The sequence below is a fragment of the Aphelocoma coerulescens genome, chromosome 12, assembly GCF_041296385.1.
Source record: "Aphelocoma coerulescens isolate FSJ_1873_10779 chromosome 12, UR_Acoe_1.0, whole genome shotgun sequence".
Taxonomy (NCBI): Eukaryota; Metazoa; Chordata; class Aves; order Passeriformes; family Corvidae; genus Aphelocoma; species Aphelocoma coerulescens.
In genome coordinates, this window is record NC_091026.1 from 9,823,948 (window position 1) to 9,838,459 (window position 14,512).

Genomic DNA, 14,512 nt, shown 5'->3' on the forward strand with positions numbered 1-14,512 from the left:
GAAAAAAGCATACCAGAGAAACAGGAAGAAAGATTGGTGGAAGGAGACTGTGGTGTGGCAAAGAAACCCTTTCAGCAACAGCATCCTGGGAGCAGCAGCCAGCCAGCATGGCTTGCTCCCGGCCTCCAGCCTGGTCCAACTGCAACAACATCTGTTACACTTGAGCTCGGCTGGGTTAGTGGCATGTTTGTTTAATTGTGGGCCTGGTTTGTTATTTTGCTTCCCATTAGGAAGCTGAAGAAAGAAGGAGGAGGGTGTTTTCATTCTGGGGAACATTTTGCCAGGACAATGAGGTTTTTTTCCATGGCACTGGGTAGTCAGAACTAGCTGTACTGCTTCTTGCGACAAGGCAGACGCCTCCAAAGCCCATTGTTCAACCTGATGCATTAAGGACTCACACTTGTAATTTTGGCGCTGATCCCTTTCTCCCATTGTGTGAGCAGAATGGGGTGAAAAAGGAGAGTCTGTCCTCTTTATCTGGCAGCAAGAAAAGGAGGCAGCAGTGGTGGCAGCGACTCCTCTGCCCGCCAAGGTTTCAGCTCTCCTGTGGCAGTGGTGGGGAAAGGGGGGTTGGTGGCTTTGAAAGCTTCCCTGGTCACTCCCAGGAAAGTCACCCAGCTTTCAGTCTGCTGTAACTCCTTGGCCTCCCTCCAGTTTTCCCAAATTCATCACTGTCTATTTTGGAAAAATGACTTCTTCCTGCCTGAGCATTCAAGCTTTTTTGTTTTAATAAAACAGAGAATTGTTGAAAGGGGAATTTTCTAGTGCTGAACTGCAGCCCTGAAACCAGTACCCTCTGCTGCTCCATGCACTGCTGTCAGAGAACAGCAGGAACAAACTCCCATGCCACTGCCCCTTCTGTGTTTTTTTCTCCAGATCTGACCAAGGCGGTGCAAAGGGCGTCCATGACATGGACATCTCCTTCCTATGCCAGGGATTGTATCCAAGCCCCCTGAGAAATGTTGGCTTGTCAGAGGAGCTGGCATGTGCAGGCATGTCCTGGTGTGTTTGTCTTGCTCAGAGGCAGGACAGCTGACCAGGTTTCTGACTCAGCACCAAGCACAGACCTGTATAGTGGTCTGACAGCAGAAAGCATGTCCTAGCAGCCACTGGGACAAAGGAGCATCAGGAATGGTGATGGGACAATTTAACTCTGTACAGTATAGTTCTCCTGTTTCTGCATCACTTCATCACCCCAGCTCAAACCACTGGGCCCAGACTCTGTATCTGCTGCAGCAACACGCTGAACTCATGAGTGACACATCAGACATCTGCTTAAAAAGCAAAGCAAGAAACCTCTTTCCTTAAAATTATGGCTGGATTAAAAAAAAAAAATGAATACAGCACCAGAAATTTAAATATAAACTTAAATTATTTAACAGGCAATACAAACAGAGCCCTGACTTTGCAAATACTTGCATATGCAAAAACCCTGGGCACTTGGAGGTCAAGGGCAAGGATCCCACACCTAAATATACTTGTGAGGACTGGCATCTACCAGAACACTGTAAAGGCTTTGGGGTATTACAGCAGGGATCCACTGCTGAACCCCAGCAAGAGCCAACATCTGACCAGAACCTCATCAGCAGAAATAAAATGTCTTGGATCTTAAGCAACCTGGACAGAAACATCAGAACAACAGAGGAAAAAAAATAGCAGTAAAGTCAGGGGAGAGATGCAGGTTTTGAAGACAACTACAAAATGCTCCCCAGCTTCAGTGTTGCAGACTTGAGAGTGTCCAGCCTTTTGGCAAGGCCGTGCTCTCTGTGCCCAGTCTGTCCTCCAAGGAAGGACCCAGCCATGCCTGGGTGCATTGTGTAGATCCCAAACCTCACCCCGAGGCCTGCTGGCTCCATGTTACCTTTAGAAAAGGTCTAAAGAGCCTTCATTGACTGCAGCTGCAGGATTGCAGTTGATCCCTAGGCTGAAACCAGCACTCCAGTCACACCTGGAGTCTCTCTGTGCCAGCTGCATTCAGAGCCTGGTATTTTGGGTGAGCTGTCCCAGCTGGTGGTGATTTGGGCAAAGGAGTCCTGTCCCTTTCACGCAGTTCTGGCTGAGCATGATCTGACCTGGGAGGGACAGGGGACAATTTGATGGGCTTCTTCCCCCAGCACCTGAAAGCCAGTTACGTGTTGGCAAATTATGGTAGGAACTTTAAATAACTAGCAGTCTTGCTGCCAACTGTTAAGACTCACTTTACTGAGATAATTCCATCCACATAATTAGATGTCTAACTCCAATTAGATGCCTTGACCATTAGAAACTACAGCTTCCAGCCCCACAGATCAAGAATTATCCAGGGGCAACAGAGGACTTTGGAGGTTTGCCTGTTTCTAAAGATCCATCTCTGCTGGTTTCAGCTCTATTTAACAGCTGTGCTGGTAGGGCAGCACTCTCTTCCTTCCAAACATGTGCCTCTTACATTTTACACCATCTTGCCATGCCTGTCTCAGTGCATGACCTCGAGGGATAGGAGGCATCATCATACCTGCTACCTTTGCAGAGCAGCACGTCCTCCTCAGTTGCATTTGACCCTCACAAGTGTCAGCCAGGTGAAAACAGCAGTGTCTTTTCCTTGCTGGAGCCACACATGAACAGACAACTCGATAAAAAACTCTCCTCTGCAGGGCAGAAATCCAGCCTTAGCTCCAGCCTTGGCTCACATGACTTTCTGTACAAAGTGAGATGTAGTTTGCTGACCTATTCCCAGGCAGTGGAGTCTGTGGGTGCTGCCTGCGTGAATCCTGTAAGCCATGGAAGGTAAATTTGTTTGGGATCTGGCACTAAAATGGCTTTATGGGACACACTGCAGTTCCCATGTTCTTGAGCACCAGCTTCAAGCTCCAAGAGGACCGTGGGCACAACAACCTGTGGTCAGAGGCTCGACAGCCCTGTAGCTTAACTTGATTGTAAGGTCTGCATGGAGCGAATATTAACGAGAGGTCTCCTGCTGCAGGGCTGACTGAGCAGAGACTCGGTTACAGAACAAGTGTCCATTAGTGCAGGAGGCAGCTCAGATGTTATCTGGCTGCAGTATTATCCCTCGCTGTCCTAACTTCGCTGTGGACAGTTAAGATCTTGATGACATTATGAGCAGGGCTAGGGGCAAACTGTGGCCACAGCCAGATTAGTGGCACACACAGGACCTGGCTGGGGAAGCGCTGCCTTGCTGGCGCAGTCGCCTGCTGCTGTTGCTGCTCCTTTCCTGGGCTGTCCCATTCCTGCTCTGCAGAGCAGTGGCCCGTGGCTCTACCAGAGCAATCCCTTGCAAACCACCACACTGAAATAAGGAGAATTTAAATAAAACCACCAAGGAAAACACATGGCCCAGTTACATGCCCAGCCGCAGCAAGCAACAGGCAGAGAGACATTCCCTGCTTTGCCGGGCGAAAGGTGTGATGGCAGGATAACCTCTCCCTTGGGTTCAACCCCGCACCTCCCAGCAAAGCTTTTACCACCCTCACTCAGCCCAGGGGCGGGTGATGTTTGCTTAAGCTCAGGCTGGTTTCACGTTTTCACAGTGATATGATAATTGCGTTTAGATAGCCCTGTCTCTCTCTGCTGGGCTTTCACAGGGCTCTCCTGGCCTCCAGCAGGGCTCATTTAAAAGCGGCTCCGCTCTCAATGATACGCCACAGTGTTTTCAAAAAGAAACAACCAGCAGTGGCTCTCTGGAAAAATAACAAAGAGACCCAATTACAAGCAAATGTGTTGAAGGGTCCCAGGGCCGTCTGTGGGCAAATTAGGGCCAATTAAAGGTCAAAATGATTTAAGGTATAAGGACAAGAGAGAGAAGGGAAACAATTGGTCAGATTCCTGCACAGAATAAGTGTCTGCTGCTAGGTTTGAATATGTTTTAGCACCCAAACAGTGGATAAACTTCAGAGTTGAGGTTGTGCCTGATTTTTAAAATGAGTAATTTTTACTTTCTCTTCTGTCTGTGCTCGAGAAAGTGCTTGGTGTGGTCACAGTCAGCAGTCCACCTCTGATGAGCCCTGCTAGGACCTGGCACACGGCTGCCTGCATGGCCCCTGTGCAATCCCAAACCCTTGGGCAGCGGCGAGCAGATGAGTTCCACTGTCACCTGAAAACTGTGTGGAGGATGTGCTCTGGCTATCCCTGATAGCCAGAGGGGCAGAGGGGACTCAGTGCAATACTGCAGGTCCTCACTGGCCAAGTTACTGCTGGGGCTCGGACCAGCTCTTTCATCAGGTTTGTTGAACTCAACAGAAAGCTGAATATTTTCTTAGGGGAGTTGGATGGCTCCCCAAGGGAAATGGTGACTGCCATGCTGGGTGACAGCCCTGTCCCATCCTTCCACTTCCTGCCCCACCACACCACTGCAGTTCTGACCTCTGCCTGTACTCCTGTCGGCTCCATGACTTCCTGGCATGTCCATGGACAAGCTGGCCATGGCTGATTTGGGCAGATGGACTGCTGAGCCTTTACACTTGCCTTCCTGCAAAGGTAGATTGAAATGCAGGACTGGATGTAACCCTGAGGGGTAATGCTCAACTACATAATTAAAAAATTTTTTTCAGCATCAGTAGACAAGACTCTTTGGGATGATTGCTTGGAAATGTTTAAACAGTCATACTCAGCTGAGGTGCACAACCCTTCTGAATGAAACTGTCTTCCCTCCTGCTACCCAGGCATCAAAGCAAAGGGAAAAGCAACTTTCCCCTCCCTCACTAGAATGTCTGTTTCCATGCCCTCATAGATGAGATCATCTTCACCCACTTGAAAAAGCTGAAATCTCATCCAGAAATGGTCCAGCACATGAATCTGTAAATGGGCTGGGGATCTGACACCAAGTTTCCATACAGAATCTGTCCCTCTGCCTGCAGTCACCACAAACACCCCAGATATGCTGCAACAAATACAACATGATAAATACTTTCACCAGATCTATTTAAAACCAGAGAACATGCTCAGCCTGTTTTCTGTTGAATTTCAGATGAACCCTATCGAGGAGTTGCTTTTCTCATTGTCGTTTTTATCCAGAAACAAAGAAGCCTGGGTAAGGTTTGAATGGATTGCTTCCCCACATTTCCCCTGGTTCACCCCAGTGTCCACACTGACACTCAAAGCAGGTAAATGGAAAAGCCAGGGGCCCTCTGCCTGCTGCAGAGGGAGGGATGGCTGGGGTGGCTGGACCCTGGGCCCAGAGAAGTGGGTGCTGTATGATACAAACCCTCACCGGGGGATCCAGGTCTCATTTCATGTTCATTTGCTCATCAGTGTCTCATCTTAGTAATGGACAGAAATGTAAAGACCGAAAGCTCTAATTTTTAAATTATTTTTAATTTTCTTTCTCCCCTTGCACCTTCCCTGCCCAAGAACAGAGGAGCCATTTGAAAAAAGTACTCTGAATTTAGAATTCACACATTCCTTGGTAAAGAAGTGCTCAAATCTGGAGAAAGACCCAGGGCAAAATAGTCCTGATATGTCATTTTGAATAGCCCATGATACTTGTTGGCTTTTTATAAGAAAGAAAATAAAACCATTCAGGAAGAAATGGTGCCACAAATGGTTTTACCCAATTATTCATTATTCTGTGACATCTTCATCATCCCCTACCTGGACCTTTTGGAAACAGCTGATTATTGGTGACACATTTCCATGCAGACTTGCTTTAAAAACCCACAAAAGAAACCTAAATCAATAAGAAAAACATAGTTTAAACCTATTTTGCAAACGGCTCGAAAACATCCAACCCTGTCCCATCTCCTCCTTCCCCCTTCCTACCATCTCCAGCTGGAAAAAAGACCATAAAGCAGTTTTGTGCAGTCACATGTAAATCCCCTGTCTCTGTTAAGGCAAGAGATTAGCCTGTTAACAAAGTTACCTTGTCACCTACTCTACTTAATCCTTGCATTTCAAAGTGTAATTTTATTGAGCGCCTTGGAGCTGAAATCTGGTATGTGCTATTTATTTATTTCATTCCCTACTTTTTTTTTTTTTTCAAATTTTAATTCACCTGGAGCCCAAAAGATTTTATTTTTTCCTGCCCTGCTGAAACCTGTGACTTTTGGAAAGGCAGCACCTGTGCCATCTGTATTAATTTAAATACATTTATTTAACCCTTCAGGGACTGAGGTAGTGCAAAGACCCCCCTCCTCCTCTCCCCACACCTTTCCGAGCCGACAGTCAGACAGTCTCCACACGGTGCCGTACGGCTGCTGGTGCAGTGGAGTATCCTGGCCATAAATCTGTCAATACAAAGAGAACAACACACACACAAAAAATGTGGCTAAAACCAAGAAATGTAGCATAATTACAGGTTCATTATTGCAAACAAAAGCATCCCCCGATCCCACCCCTTTGGCAGGGACGGGAGCAATTCAAACAGGCTCATTATGTAGTTACCTAGCCAGGGTCAGAGCCTCCTGAATAGCTGCTGTGGCTCTGCTTATTATCCGGCCCCGGACGCTGGGAATGCGCCCGTTCAGGCTGTGGAGGTGCAGGAGCACTGGGAGCAGCGAGGCTCCAGGTCTGCTCTCCCCCGCCCTTCCTACCTATTGTTATCTCCATCCTCAGAAGAAGATCTGCCTTTGTACTCGCTTTAAAGAGTGTTTGGCCATGGTGAAATGTGCCAGGTTGACAGCCTTGGAGACTGAAGTCTTGTGCTTCCAGTGGGTACAGCAGAAAAAGGGGAGATGGGGCAGCAACAGGCATGGGAAGGGGAACAACATTTTCCTCTCCATTGCCTGCTCCATTTCCCCTCCAAAACTGCCCACCACAAGGCTGGATGCTGGCTGAGTGAGACACAGTTCCCTCAGGCCATCCAGCCAACACCTCTCTGCTTGGAACCAGCTCGTACTGAACCTGGGCTGGAAAAATCGTGGTTTTCCAAATCATCCTCAATTTCCCAGAAGTTTGAGGGAATTCATAACATGCTAAACCAGCACACTGCCTTGGGCTAGCAGTCAAAACTTTTGCCCAAAACATCTACTCCAGCCCTGTGCAAGCCCATGCTCAGTCCCATCACTCCTTCCCCACACCCAGGCACGAACAGTCAGGGATGCAGCCGGTGCTTTCTGAACGTTTCCAGCCTGGGCTCCCTTTCTCACCGGGCCGGGAAGTGGTGTGAAGTCCCCTCTGACACCACGTGCCCCTTCCAGAGCCACAGCTTCCCTCTCCGGTGGCCGAAGAATTGAGGAACTCCAAACGGCACTGCCGAATATTCAGGGAACCTGCCAGCCCCCTTCCCCTCCGCCTGCAGCAGCGGTGAGCGCCGCTCGCACCCACGCTGAGCCTGCCTCCATCTATAACCCAAATGTCAAAACATTTCCTCTTGCAGCCCCATTCGTCTCGTGGAAGCCCCGATCCCAGGTCCCAGTCACGCTGCTTTTGGGGTCTGCCTGGCTGAGCCATCACTGCCACTGCCCCACTGTGCGCAGATAAGAATAAGCTGCTTCTTCTGACTCATTTAGCTGAAACAATGGAGCCACCAGGGGCCAAATTAATCCCTGGTGACTTCAGCAGAGTTACACCAGTCTAAATTTGGTCCCAAGCGTACAATTAGCACAGAGGAAAGCACAGTGTCATGACAGTGTCTTGGCTTTCCCTCCAGCCTCCCCTCACCAGGCTCACCCTCAGAGCAGCTGGGTGCTCCCTCTCGGCCACCTCACTGCTTGTGTCTTGCCATTTCTGGGCACTGGGGAGGGCACCCTGCAAGATGAAAAGGCAGCTCATCACCAGCAGTTTTTGCCTGGGAAGGGCAGATCCTGTTTCCCTCAGTACATAGGAAGAAAGAGCTGGTCTTCCTCACCTCGGGCTTGAAAGGAAGTAAAACCCATTCCCTGTAGAGATGTGCCTGCAGGCACCCCTCCAGCACTGGGCATCCTCCTGATGCCTTCAACTGGCTGAAAATCTCTCTCAGGTCTGGTGTCTAGTCCCCTTTACTAGCACACCACAGGTCATTAAATTCAACCCTGAACCAGTCTTTCATCATCATCATTATCATCACCATCATCACCAGTTTTGTGCAACCAGATTCCCTCTAGTAATAGCTAAGCCACTGAACTACTCTTTTTCAGCATATTTGCATTTCAAATGCTGAGCAAACGTCTTGGAAATCATACAGGAATTTTCTTTGGTGACTCTTGGCTGACCAGGCACTAGGAGAAGTGGAGGCATTGCCTGAGTGCTCCTGCAGCCACACAGAAATGCCATACCCAAAAAATAGACGAGGCAGAAAAAAATTAATTAAAAAATATAAAAAAGGCAGCTAACCAGAACTTTTCAAACTCCCTAAATACTTCCTCAAAAAAATGGTTTGTGCGTCATGCATGAGCAGAGCCTGGATCACAGAGCTACTTCCACGTACTGCTCCGCAGCAAGGTGTGGGCAATGCCACGCCATGGTGCAGGACTGGGGCTTTGCTCAAACTGTAAGAAAATTCTTGCTGGCCTCAGAAAGTGCATGTGTGTGTGAGAGAGAAAAAAGCTAAGCAATGAAAAGAAAAATCTAATAATTTAAAAAAAAAGAAAAGAGGAACAAAGAGTGGAGTGTGGGTCTGGAGAAGGTCTGTGCTGGATGCCTCCCTCTCCGTGTCCCCCTGCCCCCTCTGGCTCCACAGTCCGGAGCCTTTTCAAACATTCAGACTTCTCATTCCTTTGACAATTCTTCAAAGGCTCCAGGATTCAAGGGAACTTCCTGTTTCATCACAAACCCTCGCTTTCTTTTCCTTTTCCAGACTATTAAACCCCGTGCTAACAGAGTGGTGTTTGCCGCGTGTCCCACGACCCTGCCTGCTGCGTGACATTAAAGTTACTCCACTCAAGGTGTTTTGGTCCTTACATCCCCCTTCTGACCCCTGAGTTTACTGCAGAACAAAGTCTTGTTAAGCTTGACACTGGAAAATATATTTCCTTCCTTGCATGCCCGTAGCAGTTGTTTCAGTGCTGTATAGGGTTGCGTGTATTATTTTGTTTTTGTTGGGTTGCTGGTGACAACTGATCTGCACACACTGCTTTGTTATTGTAGGGTTGCTTTAAAATCCTAGACTCCCGGTCTTAGTTTTATTTATTTTAGGAAAAGGTAGTTTTTGAGGGTTGAAAAATAAACACACTTAAAAACATGCCAAGATGTGGTAAAGAGATGGCGTGGAGAGAAAATCCTGTCAAATCCGGGGCCTTGCCTGCCTGAGCTGCGCCCCTCCAGCATGGTCATGTCCTCACCTCTGCTCTCCTGTGGCTGTCACGACCCAGCAGCAGTGACCGACTTCTGATACCCGGCATTTTTGCAGTGCATATTAATGTCGCTGTGAAAACAGCCCAGCACTAACAATTCTCAAAGGCTTGAGTTACTGTAAAAACCTGCACCAGACGTGGAGTTTAAAAGTTCAGATAAAGAAAGAGATAGAAGGGAAGAAAAGAGCAAGGAGGAAGAGAGGAGTGAATTATGGCATGTGCTGGTGGCTCTCGGTGTAATGGGCAGGCATCACCCCAGGCAGGATTCCCAGTGCTGCCAGGGAGCACCTGGAAGGGTTGCTGGAATGGCTGCTGGAACTCTCTTCATTGTCTGCTGGTGTGTGACCAGCTGGCAGAAAAGACTTTAGAAACCACAAAAATTCATCCCAGCATCCGTCTCACCCATAGCATCCCCAAAACCTCCTAAATTTGTTCATTTAGACCAGTGTCAAAGTCCAGTCCCTGACACAAGTCAAGGGCAGAGCACAGCAGTGATGGTGGAAGGGCCCAGACCCTCACCTGGCCCTGGAATCATGTCGGGGTCTCGTTTTCCTCATCTGCTGAGGGAAGGGGGAAACAGATGAGTTTGGGCAATACGGAGGAGAAGCAGAAACATGTGACAATGCACCCTTCCCAGCAGAGCATCCACAGCTCTGTTGTGAAACAGGAGACTGAGAATACAATGAAATTAAGGGGAGAGACTCCTGTCAAGCTAAATAATTAAGTCCCAGGGTACATAATTGATGGGCTCTTGATGTGGACCCTAAATCATTTACAAGGCTGGTGCATCACCGGACATGTGCAGCTCTGGCATGGCAAGAGCGAGGGATGAGCAGCTCCCGCAGCAGAGTGAACGGACCAGGGCACCTCTGGTGTGGGTCACACTGTCCAGGAACACCCTCCCAGGGATTGGGCTGCCTCAGGGTGCTGTATTTGCCTGCTCCTCCCTTCCCCAGCTCTGTAAGCAGGTACCTCACCATCCAGCTGTCCCACTTGCCTGGCGTTATGCTCTGGTAGACAGGAGTAGCTCCCCCACGCTGGGAAAGAGGTTCACGTGGCAGGACAGGGAGGTGTGAGAGGAAGATGCTGCTGTTTCTCTGCCAAGACTTTTCACCCAGCTTCAACTGAGCACCACCTCAGCTGAATCTTGAACATCAACACAAGGTACCCAGCACCACTGTAACACACACCTAGAGAGACAAACTGGAGCTCGCCTGCAGTGTGTGCACATGGTCTGCTGGATACAAACATCCCTGCCCAGCACTACTTGGGAACAGCTCTTTCAAAGTGCTCCTCTCCCTGCAGCTGTGCTGATCCACATCCCTAACCCAGAGAGATGGAGTAATCAATACACAAATGAACTGCTGGACTAAACAAGGCCAGTGGGGACAGGGCTGTGCTGTGGACACAATCCCTGGGGTTCCTCTGCCTGGGCTGAGGAGAAGGATGCAGACCCAGCAGCTGACTGCACTATCCCATAAGAAAGACATCAATCTCGATGGCTTTTTCCACTGTCAGTTATCTGTGATGCTCTTTCCTGCCCCAGCAGTTGCAGAAGTCAAATGGCACCATGTATTCCTTTTCTTCTTTTCTTTTTTCTTCTCTTCTTTTTTCTTCTCTTCTCTCTTCTCCATCATCAGGAAAAGCTCTTTCTGCCCTTCTCATGCCTCCCTGTGACCCTGCCACCTGCCTTGCAGGAGCACCAACATATGTCATGAATCTTCTGGGCATCACCAGCTGCCCAGCCTGGTGGCAAAAACATGAAGCAGGAGCACAACCCAAGGCTGTCTGCTGTCACAGAGACTGACCTGAAGAGCAGCATATTTGCTCCATGCTGAAAAATACCACTGTCCCTCCTATTGCCCCCTGCTCCCAGTGTTTTGACAGTCATCTTGATGAGCTGAGTGTGTTAACAGTCACCCAGAGCCCCCGCCGGCTCCACTCCACCCTGTGCCCAACACAGGCATGCGCTGTCTGCCTGACACTGCCTACAAACTCTATTAGCTTTGTAATTAAAAACAGCTGTAATCTGATCAGGTGGAGATCACGGTTACAAAATGAAGGAAGCCATTAGCAGGAAATGTTGTGGTTCAGGCAGACATCAAATCAGTTTAAAGAGATTGGATTTCATTGTTTTTATACAGTTACTCCATTACTATAATGCACTGGATCCATTTAAGCGGCTGGCTCGGAGGAGTGCTCATAAGGCAGTAGTGACATCTATGTGAAATGAACGGCATAAACGGCAAACTCCGAGGAGATAGCGGTGAATTTACACCCCTGGCTCTGCGGTGAATATTAATGCACTGTGAGCTGCTGGACTGGGCCTTGTTGGAGGGCTGGTTTTCTCTCCTCTTCCTCCTGCCCCCTCCGTGTTGCTGGTGCCTCTGTGGGACTGAAAGAGTCTTCCCAACAGGGATCAGATCCAAGGACCATTCCTCTTCCCCCCCAGCCACAAACCAAACCACAGGTCCAGTTTCTCAGTAGCAAGGTGGAGTGAGAACTGAAACCACAGCAGCCACATTGCTTTGCTTCCTCCTGGCCTCTTCACCCCTGTGTAAACACCAGACAGTCAGGACAAAAGCAGGAGAGTAAAATATTTAGGTTCTTACAAGGAATGTTGCCCTCTCCCTCTATTTTCTCCCACAAAAAAGGGGGAAACAATCTGTGTCTGAAAGCATCAGAGTGGTCCAAGTGCACACAGCCCAGTGAGGTGACCCAAAGGCATTGCCATCAAGAGAGACTCTCTGCAAAAGCTGCTGGCTCCTGCTTTTAGTTCAGTCCTGTCCTGAAGCCCATAGCCAAGATAAAAAAAAAGCTTAAGTACCTGAAGGAAAACCTACATCGAGAGGCACAGCATAGCCCCTGACTTCTGCAAGGCTGATGGTGATGACTAGGGGAGTGAGCAGGGCAGAGAGTGGGGGTTTTTACAATATTTTGGGGGTTGCACAGCACCAGTGGGGACAAGGCTAGTGAGTTGAGCTGGACCAGACTGCCATGAAAAAGTACAGCCAGAAGCAATGTGAGGGAAGGGCTGTGCTCCCCTGATTTCAGTCCATCCTCGGTGCCTGTAAGCTCCCCATGCTCCAAGTATTGGTAGGACAATCACTGCCTCTAATGTGTGTCTAGAAAAAAGCCACTTGTGGCACCACGTGGGTTCATTTGTCTCTTCCAAGCCTTGCAGCTTCCTTCCAGCAGGAAAATGGGCAGGGAAATTCATGATGGAGCTGGTAAAGGGTCTAAGATGAGGAGGGTGTTAAGGGGATGCAAATGTGATGAGAGCTAGCTGCCAGGAAGGGAACTCTGACCATCCCATGGTCCTGCCTGAGCAGTAAAAGGACTCTCCAGGAAATACAGAATACAAACACCCCTCTCCCCTTGCCAATCTCCCAGTCAGGGAAAGAGATAAAAAGGACCCTGCAGACAAATGCTCAGGCTGCCTCCTGCCCACCATGGCCGATCTGAGCACAGGGAGCCCCTGCTCTGGTCAAAACGCCCTTGATATTGCTAAATCCCTCTTGGCTAGAAAATGGTTCTGTCATTTTCTTACTAATCCAGTTCCCACACAAACAGGCAACCTCTTTCCTTCCCTGCCACCACTTATTCCCTTCGTCTCCTATCCTCCCCCTCCCCCTTTTCACCCCAAACTGTATCAAATGAATCAAAGCCTGAGTAAATTATGTTCCCTTTGACCTGCTGGCAGCAAGTTCAGCCACAATACATTAAAAGAGCAGGGGCTGAAGTTTCATGGTCAGTGAAGGCAGAAGCAGAGGGGGAACTGCAGGCCTTGTTGCTGCATTGCTTTTGCTTTCAGAAGTGATGTTTTCAGCCAAGTTCAGTGGGTACTCAATACTAAGGTTTGGGGCTCAGCCCATATGGGAAAGGGGGTGCAGCTGTGAAGCTGGGAGTTGATTTCTGAGCAGCCCCCACAGCTGTCTGTCCTGGCTGGGTGGTCTGACCCAGCACGGCAATGGCATTGCCTCCCACTAACTATTTCTGGAGATAACGGGCTGGACAGAGGTTCATGGGGGCCCAGGGGAAGTGGCAAGGGCAGGAGACATGACACAGCTGGGCTGGCTGAATCTTTGCAAACCCCTGCATGGGTGCAGCTTTGCTCACTGGGGTTCACAGCGCATGCCAGGCTGATCACAACCTCCTAAAACACTCTCTGGCCTGATGGTTTCCTCAGGCACGGTTGTGCTCTGGAATTCGTAATATTAGGTGTGGAGTCCGGGCATCTTCTCATGGTCTTGGGTTTGCTTGCAAACGATGCTCCTACTTTTGCTGATGACGGCTCCTTAGGCTGTGGCTCGCTGCAGGGAGGAGACCTGGGACTGATAAGGCCAGCAGGTCATGGAGATCTTTTCGGGGAACTCTGTGGGCTCAAACTGGATAAGACCACTAGTGCCCCAAGTTTCTGGCCAGTTGTCCCCGATGTGTCTGAAGTCGTGACGCAGAGGATGCTCAGCACCAGTGCAAGCCTTGGCACCCTGTGCACAATGGCCCGTGTTGAGAAGGGGAATGAAACTGGAGAAAAGTGCCTGTGGCATTTGGCTCTTACTTACTGGCTCCAAACAAGATGATGGACATAAACCAATGGTAAACACCCTGTTGCCTGTAGAGAAGCAGAAGTGCATGGGGACTGGCTGTCATCTCACAGCACCGAGGCAGTTTGTGCTCTCGCGTCTTGGCTGTTTCTGCCCTGACTCTGGGCGTCACGCAGAGCTTGGAGCACCCTCCTCTGAAATCGCTGTGACGGCCATGCCAATCCCCAAAGAGGCGGCATCAGATCTGGAGCCTGTGAAGACATTGCCAGCAAAATAAATATTCAGGAATATTTTTAGCCTGCTCTTGTTCAGAGAGAATTTCTTTGTGTCCTTCTGAGGAGCTCGCCGGATCTTTCATCGGTTTGTTTTTCTCATTAGCCGGCATAAGCTTTGTTCTTATTTAATAAAGATTAGGATCTGCTGCCTCTAGCCCTCTCTTTTTGCTCCTCCATCAGACCCGTGGGGGCTCAGGCTGCAGTGACATGTTTGATGTTGGGCCACGGAAGTTGAAATGTGGGACAGAATCTGTCCGGGGTCTCACATTTGCTTCCCCAAAAAGCCCTATCCCACATTGCTTCACCCCCGCACCACCACCCTCTGCAGAGAGCTGCCCTGCAGCAGGAGAAGGGAAGGGGATGGGACTGATTGGGAACTGCTGCTTGGATCATCCAGAGGTTTGCAGGCTCAGCTGGCTTGAAGCATTGCAAAGGTCTTGGTCTGAGCCATCAACAGAATGGGGGAAAAACAGGGAACAACTGATATAGC